Source organism: Urtica dioica, chromosome 8 (assembly GCF_054948205.1).
Source record: "Urtica dioica subsp. dioica isolate 48M chromosome 8, U.dioica_male_clone48M_v1_H2, whole genome shotgun sequence".
NCBI classification, from domain to species: domain Eukaryota; kingdom Viridiplantae; phylum Streptophyta; class Magnoliopsida; order Rosales; family Urticaceae; genus Urtica; species Urtica dioica.
In genome coordinates this window covers 21,420,726-21,432,135 of record NC_142763.1, presented here as the reverse complement: position 1 = coordinate 21,432,135, position 11,410 = coordinate 21,420,726, and the positions used below count along the sequence as shown (strand labels likewise).

Sequence of the window (11,410 nt, the reverse complement as noted above, 5' to 3'; positions counted from 1 at the left end):
TGCTCTTCCCTCCGCCCCCGGCTTCAAAGAGGCGCGCCATTCTTTTGACATTGCCTATCCTGAGGCGCTCGCTCGACTTTCTCTTTCCGGTTCCCTTAACATCTTTCCCCTCCATCTCTGGCTTGGGCTCAGAACACGGCCCTTTTCCAAGATTGGGTCCCAAAGTAGCATCTCCCCCAGCCTTTGGAGCGGCTTCAGATATGCTGGAGGAGGCATGACCCACAATAGGGTGAGTAGAGGCACTTTCCCTGAGAGCAGGAATTTTTTTCTTATCAGCAGCAAGCCCAACATTAGAGCCCACTTGCATCGGAGAGGAAGCCCCGTCCACTTGAAGCCCAACAGAAGTGTTAGACAAGCCCAAGCCCACGTAGAGAGGGTCTGTAGAGATCTGCCCAACTGTCTCTCTCGGAATGGTGAGACCAGGAGTGGAACCCACTTCCCTCAAATTCGCAGAAGCAGCAAACGACGCAGGGGCTTCCTTAAAAACCTCTGTACCCAGAGTGTCAGAAGGTACCGAAGCCCTAAAAACCTCCTCGCGCCCCACGCCTCTTTTCCTTCTCTCCTCTCTACCTCCTGAACGTTTCCTCTGCTTCACGCTAACCACTCTCTTGGCGTTTTGCGGTTTTTGGCAAAGTTCCTCCAGATCCGGAGGCGTACAGAGGTGGTCTTGCCGACTGAGGGAAAAAACCTCATCTCTCAACGGCTCTGAAGCTACCGTCTGGGAGGGCGTGCTCTGAACCTGGGTAAGCTCCTCTCTCGGCTCGCCGCTGCTGACCTCGGGCTTGGAGCCGACCCCAACTTTCGTCTCGGCTCGCTTCAGGGTCTTGGAGCCATGGGCGCTGTGGATCCCAGCCTCGTTGGACCTCTGCTCGGTGGCTCCGGCCCTGCTCGTCTCTGGGACTTCAGTCTCCATCTCCACCGTCGTCGAAGCCTCAGGTGGCGCCTCCTGCCGGTGAGTGTTTCCTCTCTTCTCAGATTCCGAGCTAGCCGCCGTCGGTTTAGGGGCTTGAGAGTTCTGTTTGGGTATCTCCGGCGATTCTTTGGGGGTAGAGATGTGCTCAGGGCCAGCCCAACCCATAGCCATTTTAGACCCAACCCCGGTGAACCTTCTGGTGGTGCCGGCGAGCTTGCTCGGAGCCTCCCCTCTCAGCCACGGCCCAAACTTATGCTTCCCAATCCCGATCTCCTTGCATCCCTCCTGAGAGCACTCTGAGATTCCATGACCTAGCCTTCCACATAGGAAGCAAAAATCGGCCATTCTTTCATATTTGAACTCGACCCAAGTTTTCGATCCCCCTGAGCCGAGGTTGACGAAGACGCCCAGCTGCAGAGGTTTGCCGATATCAAGTTCCACACGAATCCGAACAAATTCGTCTCTGATGCGACCTCCTTTATCAACATCCACTCGTAGGACTCGGCCAATCCTCTTTCCGATCAGTTCGCCCATTTTAGCCGATCTGTTCAGGATTGGGATTCCGTGCAGCTGAGCCCAAAACTCAACAAGTCTGAACTCGTCCTCTTTTGGTTTCTCTATCTCCGGGTTGCTCAGCACCACAAGTGACCTGTCGAAAAGCCACGGCCCCGAGTCCCAGACACGTTGTTTATCAGCCTTCTTTTCAAAGTTGAAGCAAAAGGAGCCGTCGCTCCGGTCACTGATTTCGAGCTTTCCCGAGGATCTCCAAATATTTGCCATCACAGATTTAAAGGCGTTCCGGTTGAAGGCCTTTCGCCGCAGAAGCTTTCCCAAGAGGCACCCCGAAAGGTCAGCTCTAGAGCTCGACAGATCGTCCTCCTCGAAGGATAGCACCTCCTCCTCCTCTTCAATGCCCAACTCGGAGCATTTGTCACACAAGTCATCCATAGTCAAAGAGACCTACGGAGAGCCGGTGACACAACTCTGACTGTCGCTCTAGGGAGAGAAGCAGAGAAAACTCCATTCATTGCAATTTATGTTTGCTTCTTGCCACCTTCACGTTATTAGGTCTCATGAATGTTTGACTGCAAAGCAAATTTTTTTTTAAAGGGATACGTAAATGAAAATGTAATGCAATGCACGTGCACCAACCCCTATATTTATTGTTCTTCAACACGCAAGTCATCGCAATTATTGATTAATTATTTAGAAAATGAAAATTGATAAAATGAAAAATGATTCATGAGATGAGACTAATAACGATTTATTTTTTAAATGAATTATTATTTTAACTTAGTGTTTAGCATATGGTGGATGTTAACTCATAAAAATATTTTTACAGAGACTTGTCCTGGGAACAGCAACTGATTTATTTATTTATCCTATAGTGATCATTACAACAAATCATGGAAATAAGGCAGAATAAATGCGTATGTATTTATTGATGATATCAAGGAATCAGCAACGACATAGTCCCCGCGAACCAAAAAAAATCATATAACAAATTGTAAAAAAAAAAAAAAAATTCATATTAAAAAGTTTGTTAATTCACAGGTCTGTGACATTATTTGATCATGCGTGGCAATCAAAGAATGTCAAAAATCTAAATAAATTGTGTGATTATTTGGTGCTATATTTTATGAAATCTTTGTCGGTATATAATTTTGAAATATTTTAGGAAGATTCATTTTATGTTTAAAAAATTTGGCATTTTTAAATGAATTATTATTTTAACTTAGTGTTTAGCATATGGTGGATGTTAACTCATAAAAATATTTTTACAGAGACTTGTCCTGGGAACAGCAACTGATTTATTTATTTATCCTATAGTGATCATTACAACAAATCATGGAATTAAGGCAGAATAAATGCGTATGTATTTATTGATGATATCAAGGAATCAGCGACGACATAGTCCCCGCGAACCAAAAAAAATCATATAACAAATTGTAAAAAAAAAAAAAAAATCATATTAAAAAGTTTGTTAATTCACAGGTCTTTGACATTATTTGATCATGCGTGGCAATCAAAGAATGTCAAAAATCTAAATAAATTATGTGATTATTTGGTGCTATATTTTATGAAATCTTTGTCGGTATATAATTTTGAAATATTTTAGGAAGATTCATTTTATGTTTAAAAAATTTGGCAAAATCTTAAGCCGTGATTTTTTTTCCTTTTAATGTTATTATTGAATCTCGATCACTTTACCATCAATGATTTTTTATATTCTATAGAGTCATTGTCGACAATGTCGCTACAGTCCGACCTATAGGTTAAATCAATGTTCGGATTCTTCTTTTTCCCGTCTCTCAATTGATTTTTTCACAGTTTTTTTTTTTTTTTTTTTTTTTTTTTTTTTTTTTTTTTTAAGGCAGCTTTGCTGCAGAGGAGATTGAACCGACGACCACCACACGGGAGGTGGTGTGGAATTACCACTAGGCTATTCTAGGTACCACGATTTTTTCACAGTTAACCGTCTTTATATTCGTGTTTGAGCATTGTATACGAAAATAGTGAGAGATTTTTATTACCTTTGCACACATTTGACCCTTTTTTTTCTCTCATCCACTGTTTATTTTATTGAAATACTTAATCCTTGTAACTAATGTCACAAAAATGCGCGAGGGAATATTTGGTCATCCAACGGAAAACAAAAGTATAGATTCGAAATTTGATTCAAGTTTTAACAACACATCCTTGAAATGACAAAAATAAAATAAAAAACTACATTAATAAAAATATAAAATTATAGATACAACACCCACCAAGCCTTTGACATAAAAACGTTTGGTCCTCCAACGAAATACAAAATTATAGATTTGACTTAAGTTTCAAAAATGAAAAAAAAAATTCCCTAAAAAAATTTACATTTATGAAAAAAAAAATCATACACATACCGTTGGTATATGTACTAAACATTTATTATCGAAGTTGAAGTAAAATAACAAATAAACACACTGTCCAAGTCTTTGACGAAAAAATAGGATATTCACACCGCTAGCCCTTATCAATAGCGCGTCGGTTTAGCCAAAGTATGATCGGTTAAGTTTAACTGCACCGTTATGTTTAACCGCCAATCATGGTTATATATATAATCAGCTAAACTTTATTTGATCGTGGTGGTAAATTATTAATCGGCTAATTAGCCACCTTCCTTCTACCGGCCCACTTGATCATACATAAAGTTGGCCATATATATGGAACCGAGGAAATAGGATCCCTTTATCCATCTCATAGTTTGCGGAAAATGGAACCCCCGAAATCATAAAAAACGGTACCAATGAATTCCCAAACCATTTTCCACGGAATCGAAAATTTCTTGTACCATATTTTACGATTCTAGGAGTTCATACTTTTATTTTCTTTTAGTTTGTTACTAATTAATTCAATTTTAATGTATTTTATATAAGCAAAAATCATAAACAACTTAAAAAAAACACTACAACATTACGAAATGGGAACGAATGATGATATCAATTCCGTCCTACTTTCCGCAGGATACTGGAAAAAAAATCTCGATATAATTTTTTAGAATATTAGTTTATTTTTCAGATGGTACTAATGTTACAATAAATGCGTCCACATGATCTAATATGAGATCCGACACGACTCGTATCTCCTTCCATCGCATCTTTCGTCGCTCGTCCCTTTGGCAGGAATTTCCTCCGCCACGTCTTGGCTGTGCCTCCTCGTATAAATTATTAAAAAAAATTCTTCATGTTTTTTCGTCATTTTCTCCCACCGTAATTGTGGCCGTTATGTGGTCGCCGCATTCTCTTTAATCCGTAAATTTAATTTTGTTATTTATGACTGACTGTTCCAAACAGCACTCTACGGTCTACATCAAAATATATTTATATGCCAATTTGCACTCTATAAATGAATAGTGATGTAGTTTGTTATTTTCCACTAAGCTTTAATGCATATTAGTTAATATTAAGAAACTAAAATGTTGTCATCACTTTTGACTATTTGATAGTGAAATGAATTGACCAATGATATAACAATGAATATGTGTTAACATTGAACATGCTTATAAATACAGTGTATTACATTGCAAACCCTTTTCTATTTGTTTCTCTTCCCGTTATATGCTATGAATTGTTGTATTATGGTGAAACCTTATCACTTCATCAATATGGGAAATAAATGTCTCATTGAATGAAAATACAGACAATATTAATTAATATCTACAAAGGCATATATATCTTAACTCATTTTATGGTTATCTCATTAGCTATGGCTGATCGAGGCTGGCAGATATACACCAAACATAATATAAATAAGTGAGAGAAATGGCTTTTCAATGTTTTAGTTAGATAACAACATGGACTTTAAAATGAAAACTATAGTTTTGTTGGTCGTTTGCTTCTCTTTAAGAAGCCATGAATGTAGTGCAGCTCCGAAAATGAGGAGAAATTATGTCTTCATATATAACTATAGTTTTTTTTTTCTTCCTTTTTTATATTTATATTAGTTTTTATTGACCGGTAAAGTAGTGAAGTACTTGCGCACTTTTTTTCTTTTGTAACTTGTAAGTCTTGTAAGTGATGAGTACGCATAGTTTAGATTTTGCTAAAGAAACTAATAGATTATGAAAATATGTGATTTAAAGAGTAAAATAAACCCGGATATAAAATCATCTAGATACTTTTATTTGTGTAGCCATCATTTGTATTTTGACACTTGAGTGTAGAAGTATTTTATTCTCAGTGTGAGTTGGGTTTTTGAGAATTTCAGAATCTGAGATAGAGATGAGATGAGTGAGAAACTATTGGATTTTGTTTGTTTTTTGGGGACCATTGAATTTGAGAGTATAGCAACTGTTTGACAAACACCAAACAGAGAGTGTTGACTGTTGTGTACTTGTGTTCTCTGTCTAATACTTCACCATGGTTAACGTTTTCTTGCTCCCAAAAAATAAAATAAAAAACGCATGCTTCTCCATTAAATTATATTAAAATAGGTAGGTAGACTTTTTTTTTTAGGGAAAATAGGTAGGTAGACTTTACTTTAATACCTTGCTGTAAATCTCAATAGTTGGAGGAAAACTATTTTCGTGAACATATATCTAACGGAATAAAATATTTTTTTCAGGAATAAAAATATGAAAGAAATCATAAAATTTCCTCGGATGAACAATTTTTTTTTTTTTTTTTTTTAAAGAAATGTTAGAAACCGCCACTTGGAAATCCTCCTCTGTCCCTGCCTTTATTCACCTATACCTACGAATCATTAGGACCACTAATCTCTCGCACAAACACTTGCTCTTTTGTTTTTTGCATCCCTCATTTATAATTATTTTATTAGTATATTAATTAAGGCCTCCCGTATGTATTAATTTTGAAAAGCAAGCTGAACATGCGATATGCGAATACAATAATGTGAGAAGTCGGTTTTATAGGGTTAAGGTGCGGTGGTTTGGACTTGGAGGTGATGGAGCGACAGCCAAGAGGCATGGCATATGGCAAACCTCAACTTAACATCGATCGCTTGCGTGCGAGTGTGTGTATGTAATGTAATTATATATATTATATGTGATGAGACTGTGAGGAATAGGCTACATAAGCTAGCTAGGGTTGGTAATTATTACATGGGGACATCAGTTTTATTATTTCTCAACAATATATATATATATATAAATAAATAATGACATAAAATGAGAGCAAAGAGGTTTGCGTCCATCCATCTCGCTGCTGTGCTTCAGACTGTGAGGAATAGGCTACATAAGCTAGCTAGGGTTGGTGAAAGCTCACACGTGTCCGTCCATCATAATAAATATGTTAGTAGAGACTCACATATATACACCAACGAAGGGGTAGGTAATTTTTATAAGGGTACTTATAAAAATATGTTAGACTCACATATGTAGACTCACATAAATATGTTAGTAGAGTAATTTTCTCTCTTTATTATCACCCCTCGGTAAAAAAAATCTCTCTCACACACCCACATACATTCTATTTAAATTGTCGAAGAAACACTCTCTTCACACTACTTCTATTGCGTTGTCAAAAGAAACTCTCTTTCTCTCTTACTCTCTATACACTTTGGCGATGGGCTATCGTGGTGGAAAAGAATGTTCGAAATGGCTCCAAATCGATTCAGTTACCACTATGACAAAATACGTTATCCGGTGCGACGAATGTCGCACCCAGTGCTTAAAATGTCGCACCTAAAAGTTTATTAGGTGCGACATTGGGTGCGACAGCGTCGCACCGGATAACCCGTCGCAGAAGGTATTGGGTGCGACATGTCGCACCTAATAAGTACCCCTTTAGGTGCGACATTTACAGGTGCGACTTACCGCACCTAATGCCCAAGTTATTTTCCTGCCAAATTTTATAAAATTGGCGGGTAAATTCATATCAGGTGCGACAGTGTCGCACCTAATGACGTTCCCGCCATGATATTTGGTGCGACAATGTCGCACCGAATATGTTTTTTAAATTAAAAAAAAATTCAAAATTAAAAAAGTAAATTAAAATTCATTTAAAATTAAATAAAAATTAATTAACAAAATTCTAAATGTATTAGAAATAATATTCTGAAAATAGAATTCTTAATTAAAAATACAAATTCTTACAAAAAAAAAAGCGAAAAAAATGAATTCCTAATTTTTTTTCCTATAAAACTTATCGATAGTAGAATTTCCTCTACCGAATAAGTTGCCAGAACTTCGAGAACCGCTTCCGCGTCCTCGTCCACCGCTGCCTGACGCGCTGCCGCTCATTCCGCCGCTTCCGTAATGACGGTCTCGCAAGTAATCCATAGAACCAGGCGTAGAACCCGGCGTGGAACCTGGAATTTGATGATCCGTCCCACCTGGTTGCGATGCAGGCGGAGGTTGAGGAGTCGTGGGAGGCTGGTTGTGCTGCTGGCCGAGGAAGGCGATCTGTTGCCGCATCACTTGCAGCTCGGCTTGTTGGGCATCCATCTGAGCTCGCATCTTGGCAACCAATGGATTGGTCTGAGATGACGAACTTGACGAGCCTCTATCTAGCGTTTGGACAACACCCAACGATGACCTTGGGATCGAAGGCCCTAAACCGACTTCACAGTCTCTGCGTACTCCCAAAACATCGCGCATCGCGTACATCTCCGCATCTTCTTGGGAGATCACAGCGTTTTGCTCCGCCGCTTGCCGCATAATATCTATCGTCTGGGCGGTGATTTGATCCTTCAAAATAAAACCACAAAAAACTTATCAGATAAGAAGAAATAAAGTAATTAAATATAGTAAATAAAAAAATTAACTTACGTATTGCGTCTTCGCGAAGTCCGTCGTCCACGATCCCTTAGCGTCATGGTGTTTTTCTGACCATATCGCTAAAGCCGAGCCTATACTCCCATCTTCTCTTCGCTGTAATTTTTCAACGAAAAAATATGAATCACATATATATTGCATATTAATATAACCAACCAGGTCTATCCTATTACTAATCATTTTAAAATATATTAGTAATTAATCTAACTACATATGATACTAATTAACTAATTAACACACGAATATCCATTTCAATATTCCAATTCAACTTTCTAATTTCAACATATAACAATTTAACTCAACATTCCAATTTCAACATTTATTCATTTTAATTTCAACCATTTAACTCAATATTCTAATTTAAACATATATCCATTTCAAATTCAATTTCAATATTAATTAATTAATTAACTAAACATATTACTATTTTCATATATATTACTAATTAATTTCAATCCATTTCAAAATTACTAATTAACTAAACATTTATCCACATCAAACACATAATTTCAATCCATTTCTAATCTAACATATTACTATTTTCATATAACTTACTAATTAATTTCAATCCATTTCAAACACATAATTTCAATCCATTTCTAATCTAACCTTTTCCGAGACGACGACGAGGCGACGAGCTAAACGCGAGGCCGGGGCTGAGCCAAGAGAGGGCCGAGGGCTATTTGGGCGGCAGCGGGTGGGCCGAGGGCGGGCCGAGGGCTGTTAGGGTGGCAGCGGGTACGGGGGGAGGACCGGGCTGAGTCGAGGGATGGTCACGGACGGCGGGGGACGACCGGGCTGAGCCGAGGTGGTCACGGGCGACGGGGGACGACCTGCAGGTCGGAGAAAGACAGAAATAAGAGAGAGAGAGAGAGAGAGAGAGAGAGAGAGAGAGAGACGTACGTCACGGTGCGGGTGAGGTCACAGCGGCAGAGAGGCGCACGGGCGGCGGGGAGGTCACGGGCGGCGGGGGATGACCGGACTGAGCCGAGGTGGTCACGGGCGGCGCGGGGGACGACATGCAAGTCGGAGACACAGAGAATAAGAGAGAGATAGAGAGATAGATAGAGAGAGAGAGAGAGAGAGAGAGAGAGAGAGAGAGAGACGTACCTTGGAGGAGGACGACGAAGAGGTCACGGCGGCGGGGGAGGTCACGGCGGAGGAAGAAGAACGAGCGTCGGAGAGAGAGAGAGAGAGTTAGAGAGAGAGAGAGGTGGTTTGGGCAAGGAAGAAGACGCTCGGGTATTTAAAATACCCTAAAACTATTAGGTGCGACACTGTCGCACCTAATAGTCATCAGTGTCGCACCCAATGTGAAATTCCAGAACCAAAAATATTCGGTGGGAATTTCTGACCGTTTTAAATTTTTAAACCCATTAGGTGCGACACTTGTCGCATCTAATTGTATTAGGTGCGACAACTGTCGCACCCAATAGTATCAGGTGCGACATTATCATATCGGGTGCGACAAAGTCGCACCGGATAGCACTAATCATCAGCGAAATTTTTAGTCGCTTGGAAGATTATCTGGTGCGACATGTCGCACCTAATATGTGCTTAGGTGCGACATGTCGCACCTAATACCCTTCCGCATCTAATATGTTAATTTGTAGTAGTGTACGGGGCTGTTGACGAGCGGCGATGAGGTGGTCCAGTGGTCTGCTGAAGAGCAGATCCAGCTGGAGAGAGAGATGCTGAAGTATGTCATTTGTTATATATACATTCTTATTATCATTATCAGTATCATTTAGCTTCATAGTTTCATGTGTTGATTTTCTCTGTGTGTTCTAGGTATGGTACTCAACCCACCATCGAGCAGTACGTGAAGGTCGCGGCTGAGTTTGACGACAAAAGCGTTCGGGACGTTGCTCGGCGTTATCGTTGGACCAGGGTAAGTGATTTTGAAAATGTTTCATTTATTGAGTACCATATGACTTAAGTAATGTATCAGTAGCACCTTATTTGTTCCCTTGGTCTTGGAAAAATCAAAGAGTGGAGAAGAAAAAATGAAACGCTTCACTTATTTGGAATTGAGTCCGTTATATATATTTTCCCTGTTTATATTTACTTAAGATAAGATATTTATTCCTTTAAATTTTCGATTTTCTTACTAAAAAAAAAAAACAACTGTTTCTTCTTTTTTCAAACACTTTGCCTAATGCTAAAAAGCCAAAGGGTATATCTTGACTTTTTTTTTTTTTTTTGCGTAAGAAAATTGAAAATAGAAGGAATTAGGTATATCATAATAAACAGAGTGAAAGCCACAATTTGATGTCTAAAAACCCAAAAAAAAAAAAAAACAAAATAAATAAATAAATAACCCAAGCGTTTTTCATTTTTGTTTTAGTAATGCTTCAATCAGAAATCGTTAAAAATTCGCACAAACAACCACAAAATAGTAATAATAATTTTTTAAAAAAAATTAACAAATTAAACCACAAACAAACTATGGCTATTTCGAAGGCATCAACAGCAAGCTTCTCCATCAAATGCTGAGTTGCCTCGTAGACGAGATGGTTTCTCACACCTAAAAGAATAATTATAATAACATCAAATTAATTATAATTTTTATTTTCTTGTAACACATCTTCACGTTCACGTGGTGTAGAAATATAATCATATAACGCTTTCGTCGAGGCTAGACACTTCAAGGAGAGCATTACAAATCCAATATGCTTTTAAGATCCACCAATTACCTCTTTCAATTTTGCCTAATCTGACCATGGAAAATTTCTTACATTTTCTCTTGCAGAAAAGTTGAATCTTGAAATTATAATCCCTCAATTGATTATTGTTTTTAAATCTTACCGTTATTTTCTGTTTTTACTAGGAGTCCAAGAGTGGCCGCAAGACCGAGAAGACCCCTCGCGCGACCGCCTAAGCCGAGATCCTTTTAAATTCACTGTTTTATTTGTTGAGACTTAATTTCCTATTTGTTTCTTCAAGACTTTTGAATTCATGTTTAATTATGTTATTGTTGACAAGTAAAATTAGTACAACTTGGTATCGAGAACGCAGTCTCGATAATTCTAAGTAATTAGGTAAGATTTTGTACGTGAAAAAAAATGAAGTGTCCTTTTTCGGTGAGCTTCTCTTTTATTTATAGACGTTTTGATAGTTATAAAATAACCGCTCCCAGAACATATGTAGTTGGTGGTTGTTCCTCGGGTGCTCGGCATAACCGTCGGGTACAAGACATCCATAACTACTGGAGTTGATATATAGTA

At 38.7% G+C, this 11,410-nt stretch overlaps 1 long non-coding RNA gene across 1 annotated transcript; it reads left to right on the top strand.

Moving 5' to 3' along the window:
- Positions 1 to 9,801: 9,801 nt before the first annotated feature.
- Positions 9,802 to 11,161, top strand: LOC149388519 (uncharacterized). Its single transcript, XR_016300606.1, has 3 exons — positions 9,802 to 9,882; positions 9,975 to 10,074; positions 11,014 to 11,161. It is a non-coding gene; the product is annotated as an uncharacterized LOC149388519 (long non-coding RNA).
- The last annotated feature ends 249 nt before the right edge of the window (positions 11,162 to 11,410 follow it).